Source organism: Emys orbicularis, chromosome 8 (genome assembly GCF_028017835.1).
Source record: "Emys orbicularis isolate rEmyOrb1 chromosome 8, rEmyOrb1.hap1, whole genome shotgun sequence".
Classification (NCBI taxonomy): Eukaryota; Metazoa; Chordata; order Testudines; family Emydidae; genus Emys; species Emys orbicularis.
In genome coordinates, this window is record NC_088690.1 from 77,144,372 (window position 1) to 77,156,404 (window position 12,033).

General features: G+C 46.4%; 1 protein-coding gene across 1 annotated transcript in view; it reads left to right on the forward strand.

Annotated features, from left to right (window-relative positions):
- NRG2 (neuregulin 2) overlaps positions 1-12,033 on the forward strand; it is a 293,910-nt gene that overhangs the window by 88,702 nt on the left and 193,175 nt on the right. The gene's annotated exons all lie outside the window — the stretch shown is intronic.

A 12,033-nucleotide genomic window follows, 5' to 3' on the forward strand; every position in this document is an offset into this window, starting at 1 on the left:
AGCCTTGAGAAACCTTTCACCAATTCCCTGGTGAATACAGATCCAAACTCCTTGGATCTTAAACAAGGAGAAATTGACCCTTCCCCCCTCCTTCCTTTCACCAACTCCTGGTGAATACAGATCCAAACCCCCTTTGGATCTTAAAACAAGGAGAAATCAATCAGGTTCTTAAAAAGAAGGCTTTTAATTAAAGCAAAAGGTAAAAATCATCTCTGCAAAATCAGTATGGAAAATAACTTTACAGGGTAATCAAACTAAAAGAGCTCAGAGGACTCCCCTCTGTCTTAGGTTCAAAGGGTAGCAAACAAAGATAAGCACTCTAGTAAAAGGAACATTTACAAGTTGAGAAAAACAAAGTAAATCTAAGACGCCTTGCCTGGCTTTTACTTACAATTTTGAAATAAGAGAGACTTGTTTAGAAAGATGGGGAGAACCTGGATTGATGTCTGGTCCCTCTCAGTCCCAAGAGCGAACCACCCCTTAAACAAAGGACACACACAAAAGCCTTTCCCCCCCCAAGATTTGAAAGTATCTTGTCCCCTTATTGGTTCTTGGGGTCAGGTGTCAGCCAGGTTACCCGAGCTTCTTAACCCTTTACAGGTAAAAGGATTTGGAGTCTCTGGCTAGGAGGGATTCCATAGCACTGTACACAGGAGAGCTGTCACCCTTCCCTTTATAGTTATGACAGCCCCTCTGCTGACTGTGCGGAGAGGAGCTGTAGAATGGAGGCTGGGACTACGAGATCAGTCCAGAGAAGGAAGCAGAAACAGCACGTGCTTCTGTCACTATACACTGACCTCCATCTTCTGCCTGTGTTGAGATTATTTCATGGGGCAATATGGCAATGAGTCAATGCCTGTTAGGAGTGCTGTTCATCAGCTGATGATGCTGAGAGTTTTTATTTTTGTGGCAGGGCAGACTTATGTCGCCATCAGTAATAATAATTTATATTTATGCCGTGCCTTTCATCTCTGCAGATCCCAAAGCCCTTTAGAACCTGGAATGTGTGGAACCCCTTGACCAATAATGGTATGGAATGTAGCAGCTGTGATCACCATGAGGTGAAGACAAAAACTGGATCAAAGCTAAAGAAGCAGGGGAGGGGGGTTAAGGAAACAGAACCGTAGGTACCAAAGATGGAATCTGGCCAGGGAACCTACACTAAGAGCACTATTACTGCAAAAGTGCCCTGTTGATCTCTGACCGCACGTGATGCAAGACCTTGGGTTAATCTGTCAGGGGGAACACAGCAGAGTGCCCGCTAGCACCAGTTGGGGCATTACTTCAGCACTGAGAGGGAAGAGGGCCACTTACTGGGTCGTCAGTACCAATTCTTGCAGCCCCCTTACAGGTCTCCCTGCAAGTGCCCAACCCTGGATGACCGGACAGCTTTCCAAGACAAGGTGGCCTGTCTTTTTGCACCATGGTAACCACCTTAAGAACCCATGTGAGGCTTCTCTGCAAAGACACCAAGATATGGTAGGAGAGGGACTGAAGCTACCGCAGGGACCTGATGTCACTGAAGGAACCAATGGCAGCAAGCGGGCACCGTGGTTTAAAGCTTGCCTTGGTAGCTACTCCAAGAGGACAGCTCGAGTTACCCAACCTGGCAGTGAGTTGGCAGTACGTGGGCTCTTGTCCTGCCCATCGGGTAGATCTAAGTGCGGAGCTACCCACATGGCTCATAATAGCCTTGATTGGCTTAATTGTTGTTGTTATAATTCCTGGTATGCCATGCACAGCAGCAGGGGGCTGGGAATGGGATGTTCATATCTGATCCCTGCTACACCTTGGAGCAAGAAATGACACCATGTGTTTGGCTGAATGTTTCTGGAAGACCGTCGTGTCCGGCTGGTTGGTCTGGGCTTTGGGCTGCTAGCTGTAGCAGTGACACTACAGGTTCTGCCTCCTCCAGCCACTAGCCAAGCAGCAAGACAGAGAATACAGGGAACAACAGGCGGCGCCATTTCACTGCTTCCTCCTCCGGTGTCTTGCAGCCAAGATTACTCACTGATCCCCACATTAAACCCTTCCAACCAGCCAAGACAATTCTAAGCTGCTTTATTTGGCCAATGCACAAACCAGCTCTTAGGTTTTCATGCCAGCACCTTCTATTGTTATTAATTGATATTTGTATTGTGGTAGTGCCTATGGGCCCCTCTCAGGAGCAGGGCCCCATTTTTCTGTCTGTGGGAAAAGTGAAGCAACTGTTCACAGTGCTGCGAGCTCCTTAGACGGTGCATTGCCCAGTGTTTGGCAGTAGTGCCAGGGAATACACTGAACCTGAACAGCCTTCTGGCGCTGGCTGGCACTGACACACCTGCTCTTGGGAGCCTCTCCAGATTTCACGTCAAATACTAATTGCGTCTGTGGTTCGGCCAAGCTTTGTGTTAACTCTTCCCGTGCAGTTTTTATGCATATGCATTCGCTGGTGCTAGATTGGCCCTGCTCCACTGAGCTGAACTGGCTCCTCAAAGAACCCGAGCAGGTAGGATGCAGAATGCTCTGTGACCTCCAAGGAGCTTTTCAGGGGCATGGGGTGGCCTGGTGCATGAGGACAGGGTGCACGCTGGAGAAGAGTAGCAAGGAGAGACGTGGTGGATAGATAGATAGATGGGTCTGTATGGGATGGCTGGATAGATAGAATGCTTTTGAGGAAGAGGAGAACCCACTGTTAGGTCCCTCACGATGCGGAAGAGACTTCATTTCCCTTGGTGTTTCTCTGCATCTCAAAGCACAAAGTATAGCATACTGTACACTTTGACTCTAAACTCTTTAATCAGGGACCATTTCTTTGTTGTATGTTTGTACAGTGTATAGCAAAATGGGATCCTGGTCTCTAGTCCCTACAGTAAATAATAATATATTTTTATTGATAAATTATGTCTGGTGTGGAGTTTGGCAAAAGTTCCTTTTTTTCTAATATTTTTTCAGTCCCCATGAGCTGTAAAATAATGTAACAATGAATCCACTGAAATTCCCAGAAATGTGAAAAAAAGAGCAAAACTAATGGCAAATACACACAGTGGCTTTCTCTCCCCCCATCCGCCAAGGGTAACTGATAAATTCTCTGCTGCAGGAACTACAAGAAAAAACACAGTGACGTGGCTTCCAGCATTATCTTGGAGCATAACAGGGAACAGATTCTTGGCCTACGTTTTGGGAGGGGGACTGGATCTCTCTCTCTTCAGGGTAACCTGTGAGGAATGCCCCTCTTAGCCTGGTTAAAGCCGTGTGCTTAGGGCCCCTATTTATATTGGGCTGAACAGGTCACTATGAGGATGAATTGCTTGCCCTAAAGAGCTCACAGTCTAAATGGATACATATATGGGCTTTATCTGCAGCAAGGCAGATTCAGGTTAGATATTAGGAAAAGCTTTCTAATTCTAGGGGTAGTTAAGCTCTGGAACAGGCTTCCAAGGGAGGTGGTGGAATCGCCATCACTGGAGGTTTTTAAGAATAGGTTGGACAAATAACTGCCAGGGATGGTCTAGGCTTACTTGGTCCTGACTCAGTGCAGGGGGCTGGACTTGATGATCTCTCAAGCTCTCTTTCAGCCCATTTCTATAATTCTATAATATAGATGGATGCAACAAATATGGTTAGTGGGAGTGCTGAATGCCTCTCATAGCTTGGTTAATAAATAATAATAATAATTAATAAATAACTAGCTCTTATATAGCACTTTTCCTCCATAGATCTCAAATTGTTTTACAAAGGAAGTCCGAATTATTATCCCCATTTCACAGATGGGGAAACCGAGGCACAGAGGGGGACATGCTCATTTCTTAAAGTGCTGGAACTGTGTTAAAATACTTTCCAGGTCATCTGTAGGCGTGCTGGTAGGTGGGCTGCCCTTGATAGAAATACTTACAGATTAAAAAGAACACAGGTGTGAAGGCTCCTGAGAAATGCCGTAGGAAAGGCACAAAGGAAAGCAATTCTTCAGGGTGAAGGAAGAAAAAGAAACAGTGAGAGCTGCTTAAGGGCTCAAAAGGCAGAAAAGGGTAGTTCCTAGAAAGTGAAAAGTCCCTTCAGAAAGACTTATCTCAGTCAGACTTCCTCCAAGTAACACGAGGGTGGCAAACTTAGAAACTTTATTTTGTTCAGTGTGCAGAACAAGACATCCCAGTGTGATGGGGCAGACAGGTCCCACACTGCCAAGGAGAGACTTAATGAGAACGTGTGGCCTCAGCTGGCCACACCCTGCTACCCGGGCAGCAGCTGTCAGGCAGAGAGAGGGGAGATAAAAGGAGGATAGCTGGCCCAGTTCAGGACTGGCCGGGAAGGAAAGCAGAGATCTGCTTCTCCTGGTGTGAGAGAAGCATGGTTTCAGCCCCAAGACTGTCTTAGCTTGCTGGTTGAATAAGCCTCCTGGTGGAAGAGACGACCAGGCGCTGGGAGGCCAGCTGAAGTACTGTTCATTTGACAACCCTGTTTTGACTTGTGGATTTTCCTGATTTATTTTGGACCTTAGCTCTCTGGAAGGGGTAGGACTGAAGTGAGCCTTGGATGGAAGGCAAAAGCTCAGCTACATTGGACCTCCAAGAGACAGCCACCTACCAGTGGAGCCTTGTGATTAGCTGAGTTGTGCCTGGATGGGCCACAAGAGGGTGCTGCAGAAGCAAATCCGATCACACCTGGTCAAGAAGGAAGCCTGGATGGAGCTGTGGCAAGCCCACTCTGGAGGGAGGAAAGGACACTCTAGTGATGGTTGAATTGTGTGATGACAACCTTGACTGGCCTAAGGATAACAGAGAACTGAATGCTGAAACTGATGTGGGGGAACTCTGCTCCAGTGCTATATGAAGGGCAGGTTGCCTGGATAAACCAATTACATGATTTGCATCCCAGGGGAGAGGCCTTGATGCCGTGCCATTGGGTGGAATCTCCTCTGTTGCTTCCCAGAGATGTTTTTTCAGGGGCAAAGACAATATGCATGGAGAGCAGCTCAGTCATGGGAGGCGGGGTTCCCAGGATGGATGTGTTGAGCCTAGAGGTGTTCCAGCTGATTTGTCACTCTAAGGGGTACCTTTCCCAGCCATGGCTCTGGCTTACCTCTAGGTGTGCAGACCCCAGGCCACTGTACCTGAGTTATTGATCCTACAGCCCTGGGTTGAGATGCTTTTTGTAGGATAGAGAACTGGAGTTAGGGTTAGATTCTAAGGGCAGAAAAGACATGCCCCGGGATCTGAGCTCCTGTATCACATAGGCCATAGGACTTCCCTGAATTAATTCCTGTCTGAACTACAGCTATCCTTCAGACAAACATCCAATCTTGATTAAAAAATTGCCTCTGATGTAGATCCACCATAGCCCATGTTCCAATGGTTACTTATCCTCACTGTTAAAAATTCTTACTCCCTGCCAGTGTCTACAGGCATTGCTTCAATTCCCTGAGCTTCCCCCCTTCACTGCACCTCATGCTCCTTTGGTACTAGAAGCCCCTGATTCCTCTGAGGTGGGGCTCACCATGTAAACCGGGTTGGCTTAGCCCCAGGCTCTCCAGCTCATGGGACAAGCTATCCTGGTACATGGATCCTTGCATGTATAAACAGGGCAATCTCGAGTAGAAGCAGAGAGGTTATTGTACCTCTGCATTTGGCAATGGTGTGGCCGTGGCTGGAATCCTCTGTCTAGTTCTGGTGTCCACAATTCAAGAAGGATGTGGATAAACTGGAGACGGATCAGAGAAGAGCTCTGAGAATGATTAGAAAACATTCCTTAGAGTGATTGAGTCTAAGAGAAGGTTAAGGGGTGACTTGATTACAGCCTGTAAGTACCTACATGGGAAACAAATATTTGATAATGGGCTTGTCAGTCTAGCAGGAAAAGGTTTAACATGATCCAATGGCTGGAAGTTTAAGTTAGACAAATTCAGACTGGAAAATACGCACAGGGGCTCGAGAACCTTCCACAAAACATTTTCATGTGAGATTATGAATCATAGACATGTCCCCAACAAACAGGCAGCAGCCCCCTTCCCTGTGTGCTAGGGCTCAGTGCATTCAGGCTGCGGCGCTGCAGGAGAGAGCTGTCGGCCCACCATACCAGGGATGCGAGAGGCATGTTGCATGGAGCTTTGACTGTGGTCAGTCACTTTGGCCCAGATTTTTAAAGCTATTTAGGTGTTGCTGTGCGTAGCATCGCCAACACCTTACTGATTTAGGAGCTAAAATCTCATTTTCAAAAGGGATTTAGGCACTGTACCATGCCACTGCTGACTTAGGGCCTGATACAGCCCAGGTGTTATGGCCCCGACAAAAAGCATGCAGCTGGCCTGCTCTGACAGGTTTCATCAGTGCTGTGTTTTTATGCTCCTCCTGACCAGACCTTGCCCACTTTGTGGGGCTCTCCAGACACAAACGCAGACGAGATGTGGGTTTGGAGATCTGCCCATAGCTCCTGTTTGGTGCAGAGGCGGCAGTCAGGCTCTTCAGTTAATTAATTATTACAGATTCTGGAAATCCATCGGGTCAATCTGAGGAATCGTGCTTGGGTCTCGGGGAATCCTGTGGTTTTCATATTGGGAACTCTCAGGGGAAGATTGTGCCATCCTACCTGACGTTGGGCAGTATTTTATTACTATTGATTTCAGTGAGACTTCTTGAGGAGTAAGGTGCTACTCAGTGTGAGTAAGAGTGGCACAATCCAACCTTGAATGAGTAATGAATTGGTTTTCCAATGCACCTGTTAAAATGGCTCCGTAACGGCTTTAGAATCAATTTGTCTTTGTGTTTTCAATACCCTACCCACCCCACAAAAATATATAAGAATGCTAAGCTACAAACCTATCATGAATGCTGATGAACTGAATGTGCCCCAGGTCATAAAAAGGAAACATGCCCAGGTTAAAAGAGGCATTCTCCCCTCGATGCATCAGCATTTTATGCTACCAGCTCCTACAAATGCCAATGCAGGAATCCCTGAGAGAAGGATTTGCTGGGTATTGAAAGGCTGTCTGTTCATTGGACAAAAGTGCATTAGTAGAAAGCTAACTGCAGTGGGAATGACTGGCAAATCCAGCCTGGAAGTGCAGTTTGCAGAAAAGATTCAGGGAGCTACCTGTATGCTCTCGTGCATCAGTTTGGTTCCTGCGTGTGGATAATTGAAATATGAATGGAAGGAACATGAAACAAAAAATGGGTAAGGGAAAGAAAGGTCCCAGCGCATGAATAACCCATTTATAATAGCGCTAAGTGGAGAGGAATGTTACTTGCTAATATCACTGCACAGATGGGGAATACATTCAGCAGTATTCATTATTGTGCGGGTCTGACACTTCATTGCTATTTGAGGACTTTCCAATCCACTCCAACTTTTTGTTGCTATCGGCAATCTCAATGTGACTTTTAAAGGATAGATTTCCCAAGATGGGAAAGCACCAGGTCATCGTAATTTTATCACAGAGGAAACTGGAGATGAAAGGTTTTTCTCATTTCACGCTCCTGGATTTCTCTGCCTGAGGAGAAGCACTCCGTTGTCGTCAGTGCAGACATTTGACAAAGAGGTCAAGTTTACAGCTTTGGGGGGATGTTCTCCCCCCCTCCCCCGCTCTGATAGCAGCTCTGGCTCCTCCTTTGCCTTAACTCCCCAATGCTAAGTGTTTTCTCTCTTCTAGCATCCCGTAACACTGCTTCTTCTGGTAGTAACAAGCCTTCAGCTTGGCTGTTTATGGCAAGAGGGGTCATTCAGTGTTTACTTTGTGCGTGATGATCAAGCAGAGTGAAGAGGCAGCTTCCTGACTCATATTTACATTGCCCTGGCCACTGGGGGAAATAAAAAGGCAAATCTCCGGAGAGGTTCTTTTCGGAAGGGCAGCATTCCCTGACACAAAAGGCCCAATCCCGCAACAAGATGGGCTGAAAGTTGCACCCTGGCCATGTCAAAGTGCACAGGCAGCAGCAGAGGGACACATACACTTTCCTGAGCGAGCAGGCAAACCGGATGGAACCTGTGCAGCTATGCACAAGCTCCTGCTTGCTTTTTCTAGGGAAGGGAACACTTCTTTGATTTCACAGCCCTCCCCAGGCCCTGTCCTGCTGCCCCGCCCCCTTCCCAAGCAGCGAGTTTCACTCTAGGTGACCTGATGGTAGATGGCAATGGACTGGATTGTTTGAGAGTTAGCTGGCTAAGCGATCTCCTGCCAACTGGCTGCTTTTGTCTCTGAGGTTCAGAGAGGTAGCGTGAGTTGCACGCTCGGTCACTGACAGGTCTTGGTTGACAGCTCCCTTCTTGTTTTGTAAAAATTGGTTGCTAGTTGAGACATGACGAAGTTTTGAAAGAGGGAATTTTGTTTCTTGTACAGTTTCCTGCGAAAGGTCACAGTGCCGCCCACGGTGCCACTCCGGGAAAATAAACACACACAGCTGCTGCAGCTGCGACTGACGCACATCAGGCAGTTTGAAAGCATGCAGGGTCACCATGGAGCTCCAGGGATGGGATCTACATAGAGCTCTGGGGGATCTTTATAGAGCATCGACTCTATATGAGATCACTATGGTGTCAGGTCCAGACAGGATTGCTACACAGTGCCAGCTCTATACGGGATAGGTGTAAGGTGCTGTCACTAAGCGGGATCAGCTCTGTAAGAGATTGTTAGAGAGTGCCAGCTTTCTGCAATGCAAACTTCCATTAACACAGCCTCAGAGCTGAGAAATGCCCAAATCAGGGAGTTAAAAAGCTCTGCTCTTCCTGTCACTCGTACCAGTTTCACATCATCCTTGCACAGGGTTCAGCCCTGAATGTGCAACCTGTCTGAGTTAGCATTCGGCTAGGAACACTGGCTTTGGCTAGCACATATTTCAGCTTTAACATTGTGTTCATGAAATATTTTGTATTTAATTCCCCTAATTTTGGTTTAATGAAAGAAAGAGTGAGCAAGTAAAAGGGAATTGGGGTGTGTGTGGAGAAAAGAAAGAGAAAAGAAAGGCCTGGGGCTTGCAGCCATAAACAGTTGCATCAGCACAGAGCCTATATCATCCCTCCATCCCTATAGTTCTGTGGGCCTGTTTCTCAACTTGTGCACTCTGCTTTTACACCGGTGTAATACAATTGACTTCAATGGAGTTACTGCTGGCTTACGCCACTGGAACTGAGAGCAGCATCAGATCCTAGAGCACTCTGCTACTGCTGTTGTGCTACAGTCCTTGTGCTTCTGTTACAGTTTTGAGCCCACCTGGTACTTTTGTTGTAAAGCTTGGAAAGGTTTGATTTTTGTTTGCTATGGATTCCGGTGAGTAATATCGATGCTCATCTCCAAATATTTCTTCTAGTTTTTTACTGATTCAAAGCAATGGTTCTCAAGCCCTAGTCTCACTAGAGTGTTGGCTGGTCACGTGGCACTGGCTCTCCTTGTTCTCAGCTGCTCAGTTGCATTACATGACAGCCAAAAATACACTCAGTGCTTTCCTATTTGTCCATTGGCTAGGTACGGAATTGCTACAGTGGCCAATGAGATATTATGTGATGGTGAATGAAAGAGGAGGTGATTTGCTCCATTGAGGGTAGGTGGGGCAGTGTCTATTCTATGGAACAACCTTTGTAAGGTTCAAGTACTGCAAAGTCTGAGAACACGTCACCGAAAGGTATTCACAGGCAGAGAAGGAAAGAAAATACCAGTCCATGTTCCAATAGACTGTAGCAGCTGAGATGAATAACAGATTCAGAAATTACAGCATTAATCCTATTTCATTATATTTGTTTCTTGTAAATTGACAGACAGCAAAGCTAGCTCCAGTTGTTTGTGAGGGCAACATGTCTTTAATTTTCCCTCTCTGTAAATTTTCATCATAAAAGAAATAACTTTCCATGGTTAATGGAGGGGAAAAAATGACTAAGTAACATCTGAGCCTCGGGCTGCAAGCAGATCCATGCGGGCAGAGCAGTGTGCCCACGAAGAGCCTAACTGACTTTAATGAGGCTCTGTGTAGGCATAAGGGTATGCCCATGCAGAACAGATGATCGGGGTCTCACTGATTGCAAGTGACAAAAAGTTAAGAAAATAGTCTCAGAACCAGGCAAATATATTTTCCCCACCCTCTTACTACAAACTGACCTGTGGGGCTGAGACCAAGCCTGTGATGTTCCGGCCAAAACAAGGGCTTTTGGAGAAAGTCATGAGCAACGGCAAAGGTGATGGAATGTCACCAGCTGAGCTCTGCGTTGGTGAAGCAATCTCTGTAGATTGTAAATTCTACACAGTGTCACTACACTGCAAGTTCTGCTCTGAGTTACTCCCTTGAAAAATCCAGAGTAATTCTGTTGGCTGCGCCAGTGTAAACGAGAACAGAATTTGAACATGTGTCTCTTTGGATAAATACATATTGGAGTCCACGGGTTATTATATCCTATATCTGAACTAATACAACTAGACCTACTGAGTGGATTTTTACAGGGGCGTTACATATCCTTAAAAGCAGGCTTGTAACTGAAATAATGATTGCTTTTAAACAAAGTTTTACATTCTGAATACAAGAAGTTAAAAACATAGGGCCAAATTACTCCGTTTTTACACAGTCCTTACACTGGCAAAATGCCCAGTAAAGTCAGTAGGAGTTTTTCCTCAGTCAGAACCAAGTAAAGGCTTAATAATAAAATAATAGTAATAATAACAATTAATAATTAATAATCTTTTCTGGATTCGGTCCATGGAAAAGAAACCTTTGCTTTGCTCTGCAGGTTTGACTAAGTTAAAACTCTTCCATATGTGAGGTGTTTGTTAACCGTTCAGTATAAAGGGTTTTGCACCAATGTGAATCAGGAGTAACCCCAGTGATGTTAAGAGTGATGTGGTGTAAAGGAGTGCAGAATCAGGCTGAAAGGCCAGAATACAAGTTCACGTTGTTGGCACTCGAGGCTAGATCTGCAAACTGCTGTGTGGTCGTTGCTCTGGGAATAGCCCAGAATAAATTGCGTGCCCAAGTGCCCACCTGAATTGCTGGGCACAGAATGGGGCCCATAGAATGTTTTCAGACCACATGGAAATAACCTGTCTAGATTGACCATAGGAAGAGGTGGTGAGGGGGCAGGGCTCTGGGTATTGTCACTCAGGTGTAGTATTACAAGAATTGTATGGGCATCTTACACTCAGGCTGGGCATGTTTAGACAAATGAAAACCTTCCATCTGATGACAAATGAAATTCCACAAGTGTGTATATGTTACAGCAAGAGCCTGATCAAATGAACACAAAGGCAGTCGACAGAAGTGGCCCTAAATTTCCCAGGAACACTACTGTCTTTGTTTAAAACTACAATTTTAATTGTCAAGATGCACAGTAATGACCGATGGCTTAAGTAGATCCTTATTGTTCGCATTACAGTAGTGCCAGTGGCCACGGCCATGTTAGAGCCATTGCACTAGGCGCTGTACAGACACGACAGTCCCTGCCCCAGAGACCTTATGGTCTCACTAGCAAAGAGAGACAAAAGTGGGAAGGGAAGCAGACACCCCAGGTTATGCAGCAGGTCAGTGAGAGAGATGGGAGGGACAATGACAGGTCATCTGACTCCCAGGCAAGCGTCTTACTCCCTGGCTCATACTGCCTCTTACAAAGCAATAGGTGTTTGCAGTATAATGACAGAACCAAACAGCCAGGAAAGATTGCTTTGGAAAGGAAGAACCCTCTGAAACAAGATTGTTTGCTTTTGTTTCCAGAGCCAAGTAAATCGTCTTATTAGCATGTAAACACACCTTTCACAGGCCAGCTGGCCCTTTGAGGCAAGTTGGCCTCAGCCTTGCCCATGACTTAGCAGCTGTCCCTCAGCCTCACTGATGAGCTGGTGACACTGGCTAATCAGTGACCCCAGCCAGACATAATGGGGCTTAATTAGGATGACTGGTTCCAGCTGTGGCAGCGAAGCAGGGTGATAACTATTTAAGTAGAGCCGGGAGCTCAGGAGAGGGAGGAAGACCCTGGAGGGAGGAACAAAGGGGAGTTCCCCTCCGAAGAGCCTGAGGAAGTCATGCTGGGAGACCTGCAGGGAGCAGAGTAGGCTCCCTGGGGGAGCTATGAGCTAGGGCCTAGAAGGGT